Below are 14,231 nucleotides of genomic sequence, written 5' to 3' on the forward strand. Positions count from 1 at the left end.
ATGGTTCTGGAATCTCTAACATCCTGAACTGGCAACTTAGGTTTACCTCCTGGGGTCTCCTTTCTGTGACTCCAGCCCTCCCTGGTTTGAGTGGCTCTCTGGTACCATGGAGCAAGACTTCATGACCCGGTCAACCCTGCATCTTTTATGACTGCAAAATCAGTACCATATGAATGATGCTACTGAATTCTGCTATCAGCTTGTCATGGAGTCTGGGCCCCTTCAGCCACAGTCGCATCAACTTCTGTGTGATGACCCTGAGGAAGCACTTCCTTAGGCAGCTCCTTTTGGGCAGGAAACCCCACACAGTAGCATTCTTGGTTTAGGTTCTTATTTCTGATGAATTTACATTTTCTGGTCCTAAGTTCTAAACTGTTCCACATTCTGCCTGCAAACTAATTCCAAAGTCCTATGAACCACACAGTCAAGTTCATCACAGCAATGGCCCCACTCCCGGTACTAATTTCCTGATTTAGTTATTGTTCTCACTGCTATGACAAAATACCTGACAAAAGCAACTTAAGGGAAGGAGGGTTTATTTTGTTTCACAGTTTGCAGGTACCATCATGGTAAGGAAGTCATGGCAGGAGCTTGAGATGTCTGGTCACATGGCATCTGCAGTTGGGAAGCAGAGAGGGGGACTGCTGATGCTCAGCCAGCTTTCTTGTGTTAGTGTAGTCCATTGTCCCAGCCTATGGGATGGTGCTGCCCACATTTAGGGTGGGTTTTCCCACATCAATTAACCTAATCTAGATAATCTCTCACAAACATGTCCAAAGGCTTGTCTCTTCAGTTATTTTAGATGTTGTCAAAATGGCAAACAATACTAAATGGCATCACACCGTTCTGTGATCCTATGACATATTAGCAGTGCTAAGAGGGCCCCCAACACCTCTACTGAGCTCTGAAGCAGCTTTAGAAGAAAGTTGATCTCTGTCCCTCATCAATCACTTGATCTTTTGATCAAGGGGGAACGCAGAGACAGAAGCCAAACATAAAATAAAAATTCTCATGCTTTAACAATGAGGCCACCACCCCTTGGAGCCTGATCCATGATGCCTTACACAGACATGTGGAGCCTCATTGCAATGACCCACGGACACCTTACTCAAATGGTGAATTTCAAGAAAAACACTCAAATTCTTTAGTTTACTACTTAGCAAGATAATGATATCTGTGGATCCACAGTTATCAGCTTACCCAGGAGTCCTACAATGATAAGGCCACACAACTTCCCCCTCAAATGCTATAAAAGAACTCTTTCTCTCCGCAGTGTGATACCCTTTCACCTGCTGCTTTCTTGCAGGAAATTTCAATAAATTTTTTCTTCATCTTTTTGTGTCCCAGTAAATCTTTTGCCGTCTACACCCTTGGCCTTCCCGATGATGTTTTTCAGAGTATGTCACACTTTATTTTCATTATTCATTTCTTCTTTGCTCAGTTTCTCCATTATGAACATTAGGTTATAATAAATTCCTACCTAAGAGACAGACCATTATTCTAGTTTGGTTTCCTGTTTTGTGATAAACATCATGTGACCAAAACCAACTTGGAGAGGAAATGGCTTATTGCATTTTAGACTTCCAAGTGACAGTCTGTCACTGAGGGAAGCCAGGGCAGAACTCAAGCAGGGAAGGAACCTGGAGGCAGAAGCTGAAGCAGATACCATGGAGGAATGCTGCTTACTGGCTTGTTCCCCCTGGCCCTGTGCTTGGCCTGCTTTCTTATATAACTTAGGACCACCTGCCCTAGGATGGCACCACCCACAATGATCTGGGCCCTCCCACATCAATTAGCAATTAAGAAAAATGCCTCATAGGGGCTGGAGAGCTGGCTCAGCAGTTAAGTACATTGGTTGTTCTTGCAGAAGACCCAGGTTTGAATCCCAGCACCCACATGGCAGCTAACAACTGTCCGTACTCCAGTCCCAGGTGATCCAACAGCTTCTTCTGACCTCCAGAGGCATTGCACGACATGGATGCACTTACCTACATGCAGGCAATACACTCATACATATAAAATAAAAATAATTAATAAAATTTTTTAAAAATAGATATTAGGGCCGGGTGTGGTGGTGCACGCCTGTAGTCCCAGCACTCAGGAGGCAGAGGCAGGCAGTTCTCTGTGAGTTCAAGACCAGCCTGGTCTATATAGTGAGTTCCAGGACAGCTGGGGCTACAGGGAGAGCCTGTCTCAAAAAGACCAAAAAAAATTTTTTTAAAATAGATATTAGATGGAAAGATCCCAGGAACCCCTGTGGCAATCCTATGCAGTACGTGCCATGGGTAGCACATAAGAGGAAACTGAGGCATAGAGAAGGAACTCAGCTAGGTGGAGGCAATGGAGGATGAGTGCCCTGTGGCTTTCTGGGGGCTATTCCTGCACATTTTTGACCCACTTATCTCATCTAGGCACCAGCTACTGTGGAGACATGGAGGAAGACGGGGGCTCAGTGTTGGCCAGGAGCAGGTCACCCCTTCTGGGAACCTAAGTTTTAAAGGCTGTTTTAAAGGCTTCTCCCATCTCCCCTGCCCTGGGGTGGAGACAGAATGCTCCTTCCCAGACAAGTGACCTTTAGGGTTTGTTATGAATAGAGATTCTTTCTGCGGAACGTGATGGCTGATGGCGGGAGCCTGTGTCCCCAGACTTAACACCCAGGAATGTGGACAGGCATTTTCAGCCTCTACTGTGGAGAATGGAGCCTGGCTCTGGTTCCAGGCCGTTCTCATGACCATCCAGCTACCAGGGAGAAAGTTTGGGACTATCTGTCCTCAGCTGGGAGGCAGCACCTCAGGGTAAAAGGAGCTAGGGCTTGTCTCTGCCTCCCAAGCTGTGTGAACAGGCACCAACCTGGGCAAGTTGCTGTTTTCACATCGTCAAAAGATGATTATCAAAATGACTTTGCAGCAGGGCTGGGGTCAGGGTAAGGCAATCCAGACACCTGGAATAACTCTTTAAAAATTTTGTGGTGTTGGAGATGGAATCCAGGGCATCACACCTACTAGGCAACTGCTCTGTCCTGGAGCCCTGCCCCAATTCCCATAGTTCCTATTGGCTGCTTTTCTGCAGTAGGCGGGCCCATTTTCCAGCCGTAGTTCTGTTTGGGTCTCCTTTAGTACCCCTCCACCCGTGCTATCACACTCTTTTGTTACCTGCATGTGTAATTGCTATCATTTACTGCTGCCTTCCAAGATCTGTATCTTCTGATGTTGTACGAACAGTGACTATTAATAGTTGCCAGTGGGACTGGGGAAATAGCTCAGTAGGTAAAGTACTTGCTGTGAAAACATGAGGACCTGAGTTCGATTCCCCCAAAAGCCAGATGTGGTGTTGAGTGTTTGTAATCTCAGCACTGGGGAGGCAGAGACGGTCAGATCCCTGGGACTTGCTAGTCAACTAGCTTCGTCTACATGGTCAGTTCCAGGCCAGTGAGAGACACTGTTTCAGAAAACAAAGTAGATGGTGGCTGAGGAACAACACCCGAGGTTGACTTCTGGCCTCCACATACATGTGCACACACACAAGTGAATGTGTATGTGTGCACATATATACACACATATACAAATAATACACACACCTACATGTACACATACACACACAAAATAGATGCTGAATGTTTGCAATGTACTCGGCACTGTGCTGAGCACTTCGAATCTTTATAATGGTCCTGTGAAATCTAAACTAGGGGCATGCACATTTTATAAATGAGGAAGCTGAGGCACATAACTTTTAAGTAACTTATCTGAGGATACATTGTGAGAAAGGGCTGGAGTTAAGAGTAGAAAGAAAATAGCTTTAACCCCAAACCCAGGAGGGGGAGCTCAGAGCACTCACCTCTCACCTCCACCAGCCCCTGGCCTCCAGGGTACAAATAGGTGGCTCCAGGCAGGAGCTTGTTCGAGGAGACTGCTCTTTCTCAGCTAAGTCAGGTCCCAGGCACCTGAGGACAGGAGAGGGGGCAGATACTGTCTGGGCAACTCTGGGCCTGCGCAAGCTACTCCAAGTTCTTTCTAGACAAGAGATGGTGTCTGTCTTCAGGCTACCATAGTGACAATGGCCATGACTCCTGTTCACAGAGCTCTGTCTGTACAAGTCCAGGGCGACTGCTGCAGGGCTCCCGTTTGTGGTCTGGATCAATCCTAACAATGACCCTCTCCATCTTCATTGCCTGTGTGTGATGAACACAGGACTCAGGTTGAGGAGACTTTCAGGTACCCAGCACAGGTGGGTCCAAGATCTGAACCCAGACTCATCTGCTTCCCAGGGGGCTGGGGCTGAAGGATGGCTGTTGAGGGCCTATAGACACCTAACCCCAATCTCTGCTACCTCTTGTACCTCCTCCCAGGGCGGGCATCCAGTCATTGCAGAAGCTGGGCCTGGTGGGCAAGAAGGTTCACTTTTGGGCCCCTGGCGGACTCCAACCTGATACACATTGATTTGGATGACGTGGAACCCAGGGTGAGGAAGTTTTGATTTAGGAAGAGAGGTCAGTGGCAGGGGTTATGCTGAGACAGTTTCTTCCTGTCTTCCCCTTGAATCACCTTCCATCCAGTCCATCTGAGTGGCCCTCATTCTTGCCACATGCAGCCCCCGCTCTGGACTCTCTAGGGGCTCTCATCCCAACGGATGGTCTAAAAACCATTTCCTGGCATTCACAGCTGTTTGTAGACACACTTCAGCCTCTGCCTGTTGTTTCTGCCATGAACACAGCCCAGCCCTGCACACCAGTACTTGCCAGAGGAGAGCAGGGGATTAGCCTAACCCTACACCTTCCACAAGTGCTGCCCTCCAACATCTTTAACGTCCTCTTACCCTGGAATTCTTCTGGATCTTTTTGACTGGGGCTAGGAGCTCCTGAGAACTCCCAGACCTGATGGTTGTGCAATTTGACACTATATCCACATTTTGGGACTGGAGTTGTGACTTAGTGTTTTAAGGGCAGGCTTTGGCCTGAGTCGTGAGTTCAGTCTTGGCTCTGTCATTATCAGCCATGGGATGCGGGCTGGCCTCTCTTGAGCCTTGGTTTGCCTCATCATGAACACCATTTTCTGAAAGCCCTGTACCCAGATCCTTAATTCTCATGACAAACCCACTTGGAAACTGAGAGGTGAAAGTGACTGGGTCAAGGTCACAGAGCCAGGACAGAACCAACTCTCACTTATTCCTCTGAACCAACTCCACCTTCCTGTCCAAATACCAGGAAACAGGAACTGGAAGGTGCTTGATGGCTATCTTTCCCTGTCATCACTGGGGGTGGAACCCAGGTACACACACATGCCAGGCACCAGTGAACCACACCCCAACCCCAACCCTCTTTAAAAATGCAACTAGCCCAGGGAGGGAGAGAGTATAGGCACTCAGGGCCCACCATGTAGGTCATATCCCAGCTCCTACTTTTGTGACCCTGGGAGGCAAGTCATTTCACTCTTGGTATTTCAGTTTCTACTTCAGTAAAAGGAGGATTTCAGTGATGTGTGTCTTCCCAGGATGCTGCAGGGATGACTCGCATATAAGGCTTTCTGAGGATACAGTGGTTTCTCCATGTGTTGTATGTATATGTGCACATGTGTGTACATGAGTGCTGGAGTGTGTGGAGGCTGACATCAGGTATCCACCTCTGTCATTCTCCACCTTATTTTGGGTTTTTGAATTTTTTAATTAATCTGTTTATTTTTATTTTGTGTATGTGTTTTGCCTACACGTTTGTAAGTGTACTCATGCATGCAAACCCCACCAAGGCCAGAAGAGGGTGTTGGATCCCCTGGAACTGGAGTTGTAGATGGTTGTTAGCCACTATGTGGGTGCTGGGAACTGAACCACTGAGCCATCTCTCCAGGCCCTCTACCTTGTTTTTTGAGGCAGAGTCTCTCAGTGAATCGAGCTCACTGATTCTGCTTGATTGGGTGACTAGCAAGCGTCAGGGATCATCTCCTGTCTCTGCCTCCCTAGTTCTGGGATTCCAGACATGTGCCACCATACCCAACTTTTAATGTGAGTGCTGAGGATCCAAATTGAAGTATTCATGCTTTGGGTAGCAAGCACTTTACCAACTGAGCCATCTCTCTAGGCCCATGGATGCAACTGTCTCCACCTGCCTCCCCATCCTTCCCACTGCAGACACCGAGACCTAGGCTGGTGATGGAACGGAAGCCTGCAGAGGTCATATGTGGGGCCACATAACTCAACCTATATCTTCAGGGATAGCTCGGGTAGTACAAAGTGTGTCTGAGCTGAGAGAAGATACTGGGCACTACATCCACAACCTCCTTGAGGGAAAGAAGGCCCTGTGGAAGAAAAGGAGTGGACAGGAAGCCCCCAGGGCTCCATGCCACCGGCCACACCAGTCCCAGAGAAAATGCTCCATTACTGGAAGCCCAGCCAGGCAGCTGGGTGGAAGTGGCATGTTAGAAGAAACCACACAAGGCCAGCCAAACCTCAGCCTCTCTTGACCAACAGCCATGGCCAACCATGTGGGGCTGGCTCACTGGGGTGTTTACAGAAATGCTGGCCCTGAGGTCGCCCAGCTGCTGGGCTGGGATCCTCTGGGTACCCCAATTCCTCTAAATGCCAGCTTGGCAGCAGCCATCTAAGCTACAGCTGGGGCCCTGTTTACCTCCATGATCTACTTAGGAGAGCAAGGATCAGATGAGGGGGCAGGGGTGCACCAATCCTCTGGGCCAGGTCTGTTGCAGGGGCTGATCTGGGACTAGGCCCTTTTTAGACATCCCTAGGAAACTTGCAGCCTCTCTGGAGAAGCACTCAGTGAGGGGTCTCTAGAGGCAGAGGGCCTGGGTTCAGATTCTGACTGTGCCCCTTGATGATTGTCTAACTCTGGGAGGTGAGTAACTTTTTGGTGCCTCAGTTTCCCTACCTCTGGAATGAGGACAATGGAAATAGTACCTTTGATAGGGATGATGACACAATTAAATGATTTACTATTTAAGATCGCTCAGAGACATCCACATGGCATAGTGTCCTAAGTCTTTGCTGTAGAAATGTATAGAAATCAGCTATCTGCTGAGTATTCAAACTTGAAATTATGAAGAAGCTGAAGTTATGGATATAACTTGGATTCTGCCTGGGGAGCTTCAGTGTTAAGGAGGGATGCTAGCTGCCCCCTGAATCCCAATGGCAGTTGACTAGGGTCCAATTTGCCTCTTTGGTCTCTGTGGGCATAGGGGAGGACTGAGCTCCCTTGGGTCCATTCATTGCTCTTTTGGGGGCCTTTCACCAGTCTGGTCCCACATCCATGTTCCAAATCTGGCTGTGGAATGAGCAGACTGAGGCCTGGCGCTTCTGAGCCCTGAACATGCTGCAGGCCCTGAGCCTAGGGCTTCCAACCAAAGGTTTCTGGTCCAGAGCTTCCCTTAACCTCTGCTCAGAGGAAGAGTCAGTCGGTGCTGACACAAGGCATCCTGGACAGGGCGTACTTGCCATGATTATCATCCCTACAATGTGCACCTCAGGGCCACAGGCAATCTCAGGGAATGGAGTGGAAGACCAGTTGAGACCTGTCACTTTGTCTCTGAGCTGCCTGCTTCTGTCCCAGGAGAAGCTGTCTCCCCACCCCCAGGTCCTCAGGGCCCACAGGGAAGAGTCTAGCATCCCTGGATGTCTTGGGCATAGGACTGGGTAGCCCTAGAGTCGGGACAGGAACAATATGAGGGAACACTGGTTGTGTGACTTCCAACCAGTCTGTTCTGTCTCTGAGCTTCTGTCCTGAGCAGGGTGGACTTAGAAGGACTTCACCAGGCTGGGCATGCAGCTCAGTTGGTAGAGTACTTGTCTAGTGTACATGAAGCCCCGGGTTCAATTCCCAGTACCACACAAATTGGTTGCCATGGCTCATGACTGCAATCTCCACACTTGAGAGGCAGAGGCTTGAGGACCAGAAGTTGAAGGTCATCTTCACCTTCAGCTACCCCATGGGCTTGAGGCCAGCCTGGGCTCCATGAGACTGTCGTCAAAAAACAAAAACAAAGAAAAGAGAAAGACTCCTCCACGGGGCCTTAGTGTCTGTTCTACTCAGGATGCCCTCCCCTGCTGCATCTCAAGACATTTTTCTCAAGACTGTTTTAAATGTAGGAGTTTTGCATGCGGCTGTATTTGGAGGGAAGGGCCTACCTTCCAGAGAGCAGTGCTGGAAATGGGCAGAGGGGACCGGGCTTACCTCCCCCTACCCAGAGACCCTGAGGTCCAAGCTGATGACTGGCCAGTGACCAGTGACTCAGCCCCTTCTTGGCACATCTGCTATCCCATGACTAGAGAAACTGGGGGTGGCTCCTAACCAAGGCCCCCTAACCAATGCCCCCCCCAACACAAGGATGGGAACAATTAGCTCCAAGCCAAGCCACATGTTCACATGATCCTTGGTTTGCTGACCACCTATGACTCAAGAGCTAGAAAAGTCCCAGGAGGCTAAAGGGCAAACTGTGATGTCATTACTGGGGCTGGGACCCAGAGAGTTGCCCAAGGTCAGTCGGGTGGGGGTAGGGCTGTTGATACCAGCCCCAAACAGAGATTCTCTACTTTTCGAAGCAGCCCTGCATCGTGCCCAAGGCCTTGGTCCTATTCCCAACCCTGAGTCACCAACGTGGTCCTCAACTGACACTGGGCTTTCCAGCTGAAGCTCCCTGCAGAGCCCCTCATTCTTCATGGCCCTGCCCAGACTCAGTGTTCCACCTCCAGGTCCCCACAGCCTCCTGCTCAAATCACCTGGATGATACCTACACTGGCCTAAACTGGCTTCCAAACTTGGTGTCACATCCTCTGGGAAGTCTTTTTTTTTTTTTTTTTTGGTCTTTTTGAGACAGGGTCTCTCTGTAGCTCTAGCTGACCTGGTGCTCACTATGTAGACCAGGCTGGCCTTGAACTCACAGAGATCCACCTGCCTCTGCTTCCTAAGTGCTGGGATTAAAGGCGTGCGCCACCATACCCGGCTATCCTCCTCCAGCCCCCAGGCTGGCTCAGGTCTCCCTCTCTTTCTCCTTAGCACTTCCCACTTATTATGTTGGAATCATGTCTTCTGGCCTCTGTCCCACTCTATTCCTCTGCTCTCAAGCTCACTATGGACAGGGACCCATTTTTCCTTTTCATTTACCACAAGGTGTGGCCTATATAGTCTGGAATGCATGTATGATGGATAGATGCATGGGTTGATGGATGGATGAGTGGACAAATGGTTGGATGGATGGGTTGATAGGTGGACAAATGGACAAAAGGATAGATAAGTGGGTCATAAATAAATGGATGAGTGGACAGACACACATGGAAGGGTGGACAGATGACTGACAGAAAGATGAATGGGTATTTAGACAGACTGTGGAACCTGTAGGGGCTCCTAGGTGAGAAGTAGGTTTTTGGAGCAGGGGTCTCTCGGGTGGGCCAAGAATAACATAGCCTGGTACCTGCCCCCTGACCTGGTCTTGACAAAACTGGTCCCAACCCAGTGGGGAATCCTGAACTCAGGGGTACATGTGGGAATCTACATTCCTGAGGGCTTCCCCCATACCTCTATGGGTGAAAACCAGAAGTAAATATTTTTCAGGTGTAGAAAACATAGACCTCTATAGCCAAAGGGCCCTGGAAAATAAGGAGTTTACTCTGCCTAATTTTATAGATGAGGAAACGGAGAGCAAGCAAGGCCAAGGGAGCAAGGCCCAAGGGAGCAGAGCAGCAGAGCTGGGAACCTGCCTCAGAGCCTGGCTTCCCCAGATCAATGATTCATTCAGGCAACACCTATGCACTAGAATCTGTGCCTTTTCCTTGGCATGCTGCCAGTTTCCAAAGTTCTGCTGTGGGCCCCAGCAGCTACACACTTGGCACTATCCCAATGCCAGCACCTCACCCTCCAAACCCCTAGCTCGCACTGGCATACAGCCATGGGCAGTGACAGTCATGTGTGTGTACTACAAGCTCTACATTCCAGCCCCTCTGTGGAGCATGTCAGTCCCATGTGCTCTCCCTTGCCAACTTAGACCAAGCCCACTGGGGACCTGTCACATAGCACCTGAGACCTCAGTGCCAGGACAGACCTCTGAATTCCTGCCCAACATGCAGAATGAGTGGAAGGAAAGTCCTGGAGAGACCCTGGGTGCTGGGCATTTGCAGTCATCTGAGCAGGTGGCAATACCCCTGGTTGTCCCTCCTGTCATGGCAGAGGAAGATGTAGGCTCCTGTTTGGGGACAGGAGTCCAGAACTCTCAGGCCCCTTTGCTGATGCACATGGCATTGCTGAAGATGTAGAGTAAGTCAGCATCATAAGGGCCACAACAGAACACCAGTGTGCAGCAGGAGAGTTCCTGGGGACAAATCAATGAGCCAGGGATCAAAAGAATTCATCAAACCGAGACAGAATTAACGAGACACAGGCCCCTGGACAGAGTGATCACAGGTGCAATTCAGAGAAGTGAGAGAAAGGTCTGGGACAGGGGCAGGGCACATGAAGTCTCTGGATTCCATCTCCAGAAGTAAAAGGGAGTAATAATTTGGACTTATAGAATAAAACTAACTTAAAACCAATGTATGCCTATACCTCCAAACCTGAGCTAATGAATAAATTCTCAGGAAGGCATAAGATGACAATATACCAAAAGGATAACTTGGGAGTGGGGGCTCAGTGGGTAAAATGTTTGTTGTGCAGGTATGAGGACCTGGATTTGGATTCCCAGGACCCATGTAAAAAAAGCGGAGTGTGGCAATGCATGTCTGTAATCCCAAGGCTGGGAAGAAGAGACAGGAGGATCCCAGGGGCTCACTGACAAGCCAGTCTAGCCAAATCAGTGAGCTCCAAGTTCATGAAAAACCCTTTCTCAAAAAATTTGATGGACAGCCGTGGAGGAGGACTCTTAACATTGACCTCCACGCATACACACACACAGGCACATATACGGTTGCCAAAGGATTGGTCCAAGAACAAGAAGAGAATTAAGTTGGCCAGTCACATTTCCAGACCTGGAGAGGGTCAAGGTGAGCCTCAAATCATCTGACTCTGGTGGGAAAGCTATGCCAAATGTCAGAAAAGAATTGATTATTATTATTATGGGGCTGAAGAGATGGCTCAGTGGTTAAGAGCACTGACTGCTCTTGCAGAGGACCCAGGTTTGATTCCTAGCACCCACATGGTGGCTATGAACCGTCCTTAGCTCCAGTTCCAGGGGAATCCGACGCCCTCTTCTGACTTAGGCAGCATCGCACGGCATGGGTGCATTCAGATTCATTCAGGCAACACACTCATACACATAAAACATAAAGAATAAAGTACTTTAGAAAAAGAATTATGATCTTATACAAGTTATAGGGGAGAGGAGAAGAGGAAGAAGGAGCTGCTAAGTGAGCTATTTAATAAGTGCTGTTTCCATTATAAAAAGCAGATAAGGCAGGACAATAAAAGAAAATTATGAGCACAGATAGAAACTAAAGTACTTGCTGGCTAAATCCAGCAGGATTAAAATAATGATATTAGCTCACCACCAGGAAGTTCACCCCAGAAAAGTAGCAACAACAGAAAACCTGCCAGTGTAACTGCCTCCGTAGGTCAAAGGGGTAAAACTCATCAGCATTCATGAAGACCAGTGCAGACAAAGCTCTTTGACAAGGTCCTTATGTCTTTGTGGTTTTGAAAAATCACTCCCAAACTAGGCATGGAAGAGAAGTACTTTTTAAAAATGATTAATTAATTGATTAATTTATTTATTTTTGGTCTTTTTGAGACAGGGTCTCCTTGTAGCCCCAGCTGGCCTGGAACTCACTATGCAGACCAGGCTGGCCTTGAATTCACAAGATCCTCCGGTCTCTCCTCCCAAGTGCTGGGATTAAAAGGGCGTGCCACCATGCCTGGCTGGAAGAGAAGCACTTTAATCTAGTGGAACTTTTCATACCAAAAACCTACAGAAAATATTCACGGTGGGGAAAATGTATGTGTCTTACAAGGTTAGCCAGAGACAAAACCAGGTACTATGGCTGCAGTGATGTTGGTGTGAGAGAGCCAGAAGTCAGCAAAGGAAGGAGATGTCACTGTGGAAGGGGAGGGATGAGGTCACCATTTTCTATAGAGGGTGTGATCATTTACCTTGAAAAGCTGGCCAAATCAATGAATAGAATACTTAATGGGAATTCAGCAATGTTCCTGGGTGCACAATCACCAACAAAAACCAATGATATTTTTACTTCAGCAGTAACTAACCAGGAATACTCAATGTTAGGTCAAATAGGAGGATTTCTATGTATTACATAAGGGTTAAAACAGTACTTATGAGCTGGGCATGGTGGTGCACGCCTTTAATCTCAGCACTTGGGAGGCAGAGGCAGGCAGATCTCTGTGATTTCGAGGCCAGCCTGGTCCACATAGTTCCAGGACAGCTGAGGCTACAGGGAGACCCTGTCTCAAAAAGACCAAAAAAAAAAAAAAAAAAACAAACAAACCCGAAAACAAAAACAGTAGTTACATAACAGTGTATGTATGCATGTACTATCAGGCTTCAAATTTTGTGAACTAAATTTACAAATAGAGCCCAGGACACATTTGGTAGCTTCAGATGTCACGAAGGATCCAGCCTCCTCCTTTTTAAAAAAGTGAATTTATTTATTTTTATTTTATATGTGTGTTTTGCCTGCATCTAAGTGCACTCACACATGCAATGCCCATAGAGGCCAAAAGAGGGCATCAGATTCCCCTAGAACTGGAGGTACTGATGGCTGTCAGCCACCATGTGGGTGCTGGGAACTGAACCTGGGTCCAGTACTTGTAACTGCTGAGCCCCCAGCCTCTTTCTCTTGTCTTTTAAAAATTATTTTATTATTTTTATTTTATGTGTATGAGTGTATTGCCTGCATGTATGTAAGTGCACCCATGTCATGCAATGCCCACAGAGATCAGAAGAGGGCGTCAGATCCCCTGAAACTGGAGTTATAGACAGTTGTTAGTCACCATATGCATGGTGGGTCAAACCTGGGTCCTCGCAAGAAAAGTCAGTCTTTTAACTGCTGAGGCATCTCTCCAGCTTCCACCTTTTGTCTTTGTTTTTTGTTTGTTTTGGTTTTTTGTTTTCAGACAGGGTCTCTCTATGTAACCCAGGCTAACCCCAAACTTACTCTCCTCCTTCCTCAGCCTCGCAGTGCTGAGATGACAGGCTCCTGCACCTGACCCCCATCACCTTCCTTAGTTCTCCTTTATCTTCCTCTGCACATGAGGTCCATCTTCAAGGTACCCTCATGGTCCAAGATGGCTGCCAAACTCTACCGTCACATCTGCATTATTGACCAGAGAAGCAAGAAGGGAAAAGGATTTCTGGCAGGAATCGTCCCAGAATTTGCACCAGACGCTTTTGCTTGTATCTCTGGAACCTAGCTGCACAGCCTGGCTGCCAAGCTGAGTGAATCATCAGCATCTTAAACTCAGGGCTTGCTGGTGCTAGAAGGAGGGAAGAATGCACAGGATGGACGTGATGCAGGTTAGCTACAGACCTCAGCCTCCAAAGGAGGGAACTGAGGCCCAGAGAGGGTAGGGCAAGTCCACTCCGCTGCAGAGCAATCAAACAGCAAAGGTTTTATGTGGCTCAGTTTTGACCGTCCTGCAAATCACTGCCTGTGCCAGCTATGAAACCTGGCTGCTCCTCACTCCCTACCTGCCTGAAGGATCTGTGTCCCGTTCTTCTGTTCCCACTACCTAATGAAACGACTGTGAGCTCTTCCTCCAATCTCTCCAGCATCATGCCCCAGTGTGGCATAGCCTAGACTTGGAAAACATGAAGAACTCAGGTGGAGAACTACAAACCGCAAGTGGCCCAAGAGGATTATACCCTCCCTCCCATAGGCCCCAGTGCTGGCCTTAACTGAGACAGGTTTCATGGCCCTACTTTCCAGAGGAAGGTCTTACACCTGAAGTGTTAGGCCTAGCCCATGTGAGCGGAAGTGGCATCCAGGTTCCCCACTTTTTTGTTTTCTTTTGAGACAGTGTCTTGCTTTGTAGCCCAGGCTAGCTTCCTGGGACTCTGATCACAGATATCTTCTACCACATTCGGTGAAGGTGATGGGAGTCACAGCCTTCTCCAGGCATCCCAACTGGTGTTTGTTTCTTTTCATTTGATTATTTTAAGACAGGATCTTGTGTAGGGAGTCTAACCTAAGACTCACTGTGTAGCCAAGGACAGCCTTGAACTTCTGATCCTCCTGCTTTCATCACCCAAGTGCTAGGATTACAGGTGTGTACCACCACACCCGGTTTATGCAGT

This window comes from Nannospalax galili, unplaced genomic scaffold (genome assembly GCF_000622305.1).
Source record: "Nannospalax galili isolate Female #2095 unplaced genomic scaffold, S.galili_v1.0 scaffold205, whole genome shotgun sequence".
Lineage (NCBI taxonomy): Eukaryota > Metazoa > Chordata > Mammalia > Rodentia > Spalacidae > Nannospalax > Nannospalax galili.